Below are 9,919 nucleotides of genomic sequence, written 5' to 3' on the forward strand. Positions count from 1 at the left end.
GTTGTTGTTGTTAGAACCATCCTGTGATATGGTCAGATGTGCTGACCATGACTGTCTTGTTCTTGGCTGTGTATCGTAGCCTATAAGCCTCGTTCTCTGGCCCTCACAGAGGTCTGGGAGTTACCAAATATTCTTTAACAAATCCCTTTTTGCTTAAGCTAGTTAGAGTAGCATAATGGACCAAATGTTTGTGTCCTCACAAAATTCATATTCCTCACCCCCAGTGTAATGGTATGAGGTGGGGCCTTTGGGAGGTGGGGTGTTTGGGAAAGTGGAAACTTCATAGATGAGATTAATGCTCTTATAAGAAGAGACAGGGGAGAGCTTGCTTCCTCTCTCTCTGCTTTCTGCCATGTGAGGATACAATGAGAAGACAGCTATCTGCAAACCAAGAGACAGGTCCTCCCCACACCCTGGATCTGCCAGCACCTCGATCTTGGACTTCCCAGCCTCCAGAACTGTGAGAAAATAAATGTGTTGTTTAAGCCACTCAGTCTGTGGCATTTGTTCTAGCAGCCCAAGCTAAGACAGGCAGAGTCTGTTATTTGCATTTAAGAACATACATGAAGAACATGAAGAATGTGCATGGCTCACACATTTTAGTATTTGGGGAAAAATATATTTAAATTCCTCCTTCAAACTATCCACAAAAATAAAATACATAAGGATTAATGAGTAAAATCTAAAACAACAACAACAACAAAAATAAAACAAACATACACTAAAACCCTAAAAAACAAAGACCCAAAGACAAACCTAAAAGAACTCGCCAAACTAATAACAATGAATTAACTAACCACTGTGGCTCAACACCTGAAATGAGTAGATGAAAAATATGTCTCTGAATGAACTAACAGGCAATGAGAAATGGAAACATGGTCGGTTAAGTGGTTTCACAACGTTAGAAGATAAAATTAAACTGTCCAGGAGAAGCACAACTATTCTTAGTTTTCAGGTCAGGCAAGAATTTTTGTCTGTGCCCTTCATACCGAGCACGTTGTGAGGGGATTATTCGAGAATGGCCAGAGAGTGAGTAGCACAGACCTATTTTTGGCGATGACCCACAGGCAAGTCAGACCACAACATACTAAAAGCACGTTGGTGCTATATTCACCCAAAACAGTCCCAGCAGGAAAGGTATAGGCCTGGGTATACAGTGTGCCCATTCTCAGTAACCTCTGACGTCATCAAACTGGATGGATGGCATAGTCTCCAAGGGATCCTCTCCTGATGTTTCTTTCAGGCGATCTTTCGATAATTACAGGACTTAAGCCCAAGTTTATCCTCCTTTGCTGTGGAACAAAGACCTTTCTCTCTACATAATCAAGATAGGCATGGAACAGGGGGCCTCTCAGAGCCCATGGGAGATCCAGGCTACTTCCCTAATTTTTTCAGCTTCCAGTAAGTATATTAAAAATGAAGAAATGGGGCAGCCCCAGTGGCCCAGCGGTTTAGCGCCGCCTTCAGCCCAGGGCATGATCCTGGAGACCTGGGATCAAGTCCCAGGTGGGGCTCCCTCCCTGGAGCCTGCTTCTCCCTCTGCCTGTGTCTCTGCCTCTCTCTCTTTCTCTCTCTCTCTGTCATGAATAAATAAATAAAATCTTTAAAAAATAAAAATTTTAAAAAGAATTTTAAAAAAGTGAAGAAATGGCAAAACCAGAGTTAATTTGAATGCATACATTTAGCATATTAATGCTTTGAATACATGCATATCACAGTAAGTTTGTTTATAACTCATTTGGTGATAATGCCAAAACTGAATTTGAGGCCTTTCTTGAATGTGAAGCTCAGATCTTCCTGACCTTCTTCTGGTGTTGGCCTGGTTAAAGTTAAATGCCAAAAGCTTGTAGTCTATACGTTAATGGCCAAGCAGTTCTAGTCTTGGCTAGATCCTCTCTTCAGCAAGATTAAAAAAAAAAAAAAAACCCTCATTGATATATACCTAATTGAAACAGTTCTATTGCTGGCTTTATAAGCAAATGTGTAAAACATCACTCTAAGTTGATTTTTAAGACCCTCTTTAAAGAGGGTTAAATATCTATGAAAAATAATTTAAGCCTCAGAATTGTCCATATCTTCCCTTGCCTTTCTCCCAGGCTATGATTAGCCAGTAGGGCCATGGTCTGTCCTTGTCATGTCCAGCTCAAGAAAATGAAATCATATCATCTGGGCACAAAGAAATACTTGTCCTTTGTTAATTCTCCTCTGGTGTTTTCTGGTTCTGTTCCACTCCCACATTCAGAGCAGTAAGGCAAGGGGAAAAGAGGCTCACAGGAGGATTGCCCGGTAAGTTGATTTGTTTGGAGATACAAAGGCTCAGAGGTGTGTTACAGGGTACTGCCTCAACCAGTAGAGTAAAAACAATTCGGACTTCTAAGGACAATCTGAGAGGGAGGAAATGAGCAGGGGACACCGCAGAGGAGAGAAATAGAGTCTGCAGCAGTGAATGGAACACCAGGCCTGGGTGGGGGTGTGTCAAAGGACTTTTTAGGAACAGAGATGACTAATGTTCAATTTTAGATTGTTCTATGGCCGTCATGTAATTACCCTTCCTCTCCACAAACCATTAGCTATGTCCACTGTTAAATTAATTATGCAAGGAGGCCATTAGACAGAGGTGGCTCTAATGCCATAGCACCTACTTAAGCAACCCAAAATCTAAGCCTGTAAATGCCTCAAGGTTATGAAATTGAAACCCAAGGACAGTCAATCACTTATAGCCAACTAGGTTTTAAACTACAGCTAATCAAGTTTCCTCTCTTTGCTTCTGTCCTTTACCTATAAAAGTCTTTCCTCACCTCTCTTCAAAGGAATGCTTCCTACCAGTTGGTATTATTCGAATAAATTCTTAGAATTTTAATCTTTTAACACTAGGAAAAAAATGCTTTGTGCAAGCGAAATCCATCCTTTGTTTGGTTTTGCTTTTTTATGGAAATCTAATGAAAGAGTCAAGTTTCCCATCTGGGTCTTCATGGTAGGGACAGGACTGGTATCTGGGGCTGGGGGGATGACCCATGTGCTTCACTGAACTGACTCCGTGAAATGAGAAGCTCTGAGGCAGAGTGAACTTAACCTCCAGAATCTCCCTCAAACTGGGGGAGGGCATTGGGCTTTCTGGAGGCTATAGAATGGAGGTTTGAGGCAATCTTATCTGGACCTAGAAAGGGCAAAGAAAGCCAAGCAGAGATGTGAGTTAACCATGGCTGTTTGTGATCTTGCCTTCTTGCCTTACTAGACCTAAAGGGATCTTCACTTTTGCAGAGCTGCTACTGGCAGCCATCCTCACAGATCCAAGACAAATGAGGAAGAAGCCATGACGGAAAAGTCGCAGAGACAGTACCTCTGGGGGTTGAAGGAGAGGAGGGAGCACTGGAAAGAAAGATTGGCAGATTTGCCTGCGCACAGTGTGAGCTCTAGCAAAGGTAACTGTTCTCTCTGACCAAGACATTCCAGAATGGAGTTATTTGTAATAAGAGATTGCCTTTTTTCTTCCCATTTTTGCATGCCCTGCCATCCCCTCCTCCAGAATCAAAGGTCTTTGTTCTCACTGGACAAATGGCCACTTGCAGAAGGGTAGGCCCAGGGCAGGAAACAGGTGAAAAGAGGGTCAATCATCCCCTCTCCTGCCCCAGGGGAGCCACAGATGCCTGGCACCGCTGAGTCTGCATGCAGTCTCCTCTGCAGAGGTGACGACAGTTGGATGAGGTTGTCCCTGAGCTCCCTGCCTCAGAGATAGCTTGTTCTAGCCTCTTATTTCCACCTCCATCTGGCAGTGCAGTGGGGCCTGGCACGCCTAGGACCCAGCTATGTTACAGAGGACAGGTATGCAGAGGCGCAGGTCAGCTATGCTTCTAGAATGGTGCAGCACAGAGGTGCTGATGAAATCAGCTTGTCTGCCTGCCTGGCATGCTGCCCCTTCCTGCCACTTGACCTGCTTTTTTACATCTGGAAGAGTGGCTGCATGGTCACCTCTCCCTTTTTTTTTCCCCTCAAGTTTTTATTTAAAGTCAAGCTAGTTAAGGTACAGTGTAATATTAGTTTCAGGTGTAGAATTTCAGGTGATTCACCACTTCCATACAACACCTGGTGCTCACCACGAACGCCCTTCTTAATCTCCATCACTTATATTACCCACCCCCCACCCAATTCTCCTCTGGTGACCATCAGTTTGTTCTCTGTCTGTTTCTTGGTTTTCCTCTCTTTTTCCTATGTTTGTTTCTTTTGTTTCTTAAATTTCAAGTACCATATATGAATGAAATCACATGGTGTTTGTCTTTCTCTGACTGGCTTATTTTGCTTAGCATTATGCACTCTAGTTCCATCCACATCATTGCAAATGGCAAGATTTCATTCATTTTTATGGCTGATATTCCATTATATAAATATACCACATCTTCATTTTCTATTCATCAGTCAATGGACATTTGGACTCTTTCCATAACTTGGCTACTGTTGATAATGCTGCTCTAAACATCGGGGTGCAGGGATCCTTTTAAATTAGTATTTTTGTATCCTTTGGGTAAATATCTAGCAGTGCAATTGCTGGATTGTAGGGTAGTTCTATATTTAACTTTCTGAGGAAAATTCCATAGTGTTTTCCAGAGCGCCTGCACCAGTTTGCATTCCTACCAATGGCGAAGAGGGTTCCCCTTTCTCCACATCCTCACCAACACCTATTGTTATTGGGTTGTTAATTTTACCCTTTCTGACATGTGAAATATTATCTCATTCTAGTTTTGATTTGCATTTCCCTGATGATGAGTGATGTTGGTCATCTTTCCATGTGTCTGTTGGCCATCTATATGCCTTATTTAGAAAAATGTCTATTCATGTCTTCTGCCCACTTTTTAACTGGATTATTGGTTTTTCGGGTGTTGAGTTTCATAAGTTCTTTATACATTTTGGATACTAGCCCTTTATCAGAAATATCATTTGCAAATATCTTCTCCCATTCCATAGGCTGCCTTTGAGTTTTGTTGATTGTTTCCTTCACTGTGCAGATGCTTCTTATTTTGATAAAGTTCCAATAGTTTATTTTGCTTTTGTTTCCCTTGCCTCAGAAGACATATCTAGTAAGAAGTTGCTATGGCCTATGTCAAAGAGGCTAATGCCTGTGTTCTCCTCTAGGATTTTAATTTTCTGTCTCACATTTAAGTCTTTAATGCATGGCCATCTCTTTATTCATCTCTCCTCCTTCATGCCCCTTTACACTTTCAACAAATTACATGCCATTTTCTTCAATCCCCTCAAACATGCTTCTACCTCTCTTTATCTCCTTCAAGGAATAAGTCACACTTTCAAACTTTGCAAACCATAATGGGTGATAAAAATCTTTCCTCACCTACAACACCCCACTACCTTCTGGGTATGGGTTCTGGTTCTTCTTGGCTATGGGTATGCCACTTTTGAGATGAACTCAGAATCCAGCTTAGTTTTTCTGCATATTGAATGAAAAAAGCTCTTGAGGGTGGGAGGGAGGCAGAATGAAGGATGAAGGACACAGAAGATGATGAAGTTGGGTATTGTGGGAGCAAATGTTTAGAATGACTCTTCTTTGGTGACCAAGAGGGAAACAGTAATTTGGAGAATGTAGGAGGAGAAGGGGATGATGATGAGGAGGAGGATAGCAACTGTTATTTATCCAGTAATTAATTTTTGCCAGGCATGATGCATAACCCTTTTGTTCATCAGTCAATCCAATCCTCCAAAAATGTGTAGGTTACATTTTATTACCATCTTTTTGCTCCTGAAGAAACTAAGGTTCAAAAACCTTAGAGGACTTGCCCAAAGTAATACAACTAGGGAGCTCTGGGCTAGAATTTAAGTATAAGTTCTATCTGACTTCAAAGTCCAGATTCTTATTGTTGAAAAAATATTGACTTGCAAAAAAATTTTATGCCTGGCTATTCAGAAAGGCACAAAGTTGAATTTGTAGGTAACTGGATTAAAATCCTGGGAGGCTGAGTGACCCTGTTTTTCATTTTGCGGGAGAGTAGATGGTACTGAGTGGTCACTACGCAATTCACTGGTCCACTGTTTGCATATGCTGGCTGCCTGCCTGTGTCACAGAGTCTGGGCCTTTTATCAAGCTTTCCAGGATATGGTCAGCCTGGCACTCTTCATTCCTATGGGATGAAGCAACCCAAGGAGTAGGGGAATAGGAGACAGAAAGTTAGAGCTATCCAGTTTCTTTCATACCTACCAGTATTTTGAAGGTTTCTTTTTTCAAAAAAAAAGATTCATTTATTTATTTTAGAGAGAGAGAACATGAGCATGGCCAGGGGGAGAGGTAGAGGGAGAGAAAATCCTTCAAGCCAACTCCCTGCTGAGTGCAGAGCCCAAAGTTGCTCATCCCACTACCCTGAGATCACGACCTGAGCCAAAATCAAGAGTCAGATGTCCAACCAACTGAACCACTCAGGCACCCAATATTTTGAAGATTTCTAGTCACTAAATAATCCATTCATTTTAACAATACTTCCCAAGAGAAAACATTTTATGGTCTAATCTAAGTCATCTATATTATTGTTTAAAACCATCTACTTTGTTTTAGGACAACCGTGCATGTTAAAAATATGCAATTTCAGGAGGGAAAACCATAGAATATCACAGCTAGAAGAGATCCCTCCTTCACTGCATAGATAATGAGTCCAAGGACGTGGGATGCATTAGGGTCACAGATCTGTGTTTAAGTCCTTGCTACTTACTTATGGTGTGACCTTGAGCCAGAGAGAGGATCAACACCTTCCTCTCCAAAACAATGCCTACCTGGCTGATGTAGTGGGGACTGAATGATGTATTCTATGTGAAGTGCTCAGAAAACGTCCTGTAAGGACTAAGGGGTCAATAAATGGTACTTCCCTCCCTTAGGCAATATGCTCTAGCCATTCAGCATAGAACTAGGCCCAGAACCTTATTTTCTGATTCTCATAAGTGGGGTGTGTGTGTTTGTGTACATATGCACGTGTATCACAGGAGCATTGGTAATGTTTGCTTCCATGAAGTAACATGGTTTAGTCATCTTGTAATTAGGGTAGGCTTTATAGTTTTCAAAGCACTCACTTAGAGGATATTGCTCACTCAGAACAACACGGAAAAGTGGTACAGGAGTGTTTGTTACTAGGCCCACTTTGCACATGAGGGATGGGAGGCTAAGAGGGCATGGTTTCCTTCAGGCCCATAACTAGACCACCACCCAGATCTTGTGGCTCCCTATCTGTACCTCTTTCCACTGGTGCACAATGCCTTCCCACCTAAAGGCCAAACAGTTTCACCAACGAGATAAAGAATAATGAAAAAAAATACATGCTGGAGGTCATAAATGACATAAGTAACCAACAACCCTGATTAGATAGTGAGGGAAAAAAATGGACTTTGACATGATTAAGCAAAAGGCAAAGAGAACACTGACAAGGCAGTAAACAACTCACTAGGAGGGAATATGGGACAATGGGGTCTAGTGGTCACTGCTGACCACAGTGTAACTCTTTCCTGTCAGATAACTACTGGTCACTCTGATCCTGAGAGTCTGCAGCCCCATTCTTTTTGACTCCACCTCTGCAGCTTCCTAGCTGCACATCTACGTTTCCTTAGACAAGGCAAAACTCATTCTTGATCACATTCAGGCCTTAGTTGTCTCTAGTCTCAAGGGAGTGGTATTTCTAAGCCCTACAATCTAGATAACCTTAAATTTTCCCTCCCTGCACACATAGGTCTTGTAGTCTGATGTGCTGAATCAGATGGTATGGAGCACGACTTAGCTGTGTAGCAGTCTGGAATATCTAGACTTTTCTTTCATGGAGTCTTCTTCATTGGACACTGCAATAACAAATCACTACCGACCACCAACACCATCTCTTGGTACTTTTATATGCATTCTCCTATTTGGTTTGATTTGATTTGATTCTGACCTCAACTGTCTCTTCCCACTTCTTACGTTAGAAGTTTCTTGACAACAGGCCGGTCTTATTCACTGTGTACTGTCTACAGAAGTGTACTGTCTGTGAAATGCCTCTGTAGCTAACAAAATACCTTATACATACAACCTCAGTGAAAATTTTGTGAACCATGCTGAAATAACACTAGCTCTGTCTCTGAGACCAAAATAATGACTGCTGGTTTCAGAGTCCTGAAACCATCCCAATCACCACGGCAGATTGCAAGACAGTAAGGAAACATCCACACCACAGATTAGAAAAGAGATTTTAAAATGCCATATGGACCCTACCATGGATCTTTCTTGCATCATGTAGATGTGGCCCCTTTTTATGAAAGTTCTTCCTCTATAATATTACTAACCCTATATTCTGTGATACAGGAGATTTCCTAGCATTTACAAGCTTGTTTGTGAACTCAAACCTCATAATGCTCATGAATACATTTAACTCATGGCCCCTCATATTCAAATCAGAAATATCTAGAACGGGGTGGGAAGTGGAGAATAAACGTGGCAGTTGTTGGAGATATTGACAGTAATTCTTGTTAATGACTTCATCTTATTTCTGCCTATGAAGAGTCTGTGATCGGAGGCCTCTAAACCAGAATTATGCATTCAGATCAAGTCATTTAATAAAAATTTAGTCTGTGCTTAACCCCTAGCTACATGTCATTTCATTTATGCTTCATAATCAGTTTTGGATAGAGGCATTACTAGCCCATTTTACCAATGGCAAAACCGAGGATCAAAGAGATTGGAGGATTCCCATGTTTCATAGCTTCCAAGTCCCCACGCTCTTTCCACATATCATGATATCTCGGTTTTGAACATTTTACTAAGTTAAGAGACTTAAAAACAACAACAACCTTGCAAGTAGTCTATGTTGCTCAGGCATTGCTGTTTCTCTAAGCTCCAGTAAGCCTTCTGTTTCTTTCCTGAACTTTGAGTTTCAATTGCACATCAAACCCTGGAGGTGGCCAAATGCTGATGCCACGGGAGCATCAGCAGGTGGCACCACTCAGGGGTGAACGTGTTCATGCTCCTCTGACGTGCCAGACCAGGCTGCTGTTCACGTGAAATGACGCCCAGCAAGAGCAGGGCCACTCAGGTCTGCCGACGCAAGGCATTCTTCCCTGATGAATGCAGGTTTAATGTCCAAGGTTATAAACTGCTGAGAGGGGGAGTGAGAAAGGGCTAATCTATGCAGTCTGGTTGCCAAAAGGCAAGCAGGAGGAGAAAGAGTCCCCGGATACCTGTCCTGTGACTGTAGGCAAGTTACTTGCCCTCTCTGAACGAGTTTCCCTATCCAGAAAATAGGTGTAGTACGCTTTTCTTCACAGGGGTGTTGAGATAGCAGATCACATATAAAAAGAACCAGATGCATCATAACATCTCAAAAATAGCTATTATTGTGGTTATTGCTGTCATTGTTACAACAAGAATAATCAGTGCTGGTAGCATACGTAAAATTATTTCTACTATGCATCTCTTAGCAGGTGGCACAAATTAGTCACAATTCTGACGCTCCAGCCCTAATCCTCAACAGCGTCACTGCCCTGCTGTCCATTCTGTCATCACTATCCACCTTTTCTTCCTCCATTCTCCTTTGACAAAAACCAAATCTGATGAAACTCACGTATCCCCAGAACAGCTCATCTTGGTCTGCTGAATCAAGCAAGCAACAGGGGCTTGCGGGAGCACCAGGTGGAGATGGGGAAACCATAAAGTGTGACTTCAGGTGGCATGTGGAGTCAAGAATGCTGATAACCTTTACCTGGCTTGGCCCTTTGCTCTCCTTAGGATAAGCCTGGCCAAAATTTCCATAACCAAACGAGCCTCACTTTTGTGTTTCAAAGATTTCCATTTCCTTTAATAATCATATTCAATGTCTAATGCTCTCCCACTTTTAGAAGCTGACTGAACCTAAACTCTATTAAGACAATTTAGTTCTTTGCTTCTTTTTCCTTCATTTCATTGGCAGTT

The sequence above is a fragment of the Vulpes lagopus genome, chromosome 7 (assembly GCF_018345385.1).
Source record: "Vulpes lagopus strain Blue_001 chromosome 7, ASM1834538v1, whole genome shotgun sequence".
Classification (NCBI taxonomy): domain Eukaryota; kingdom Metazoa; phylum Chordata; class Mammalia; order Carnivora; family Canidae; genus Vulpes; species Vulpes lagopus.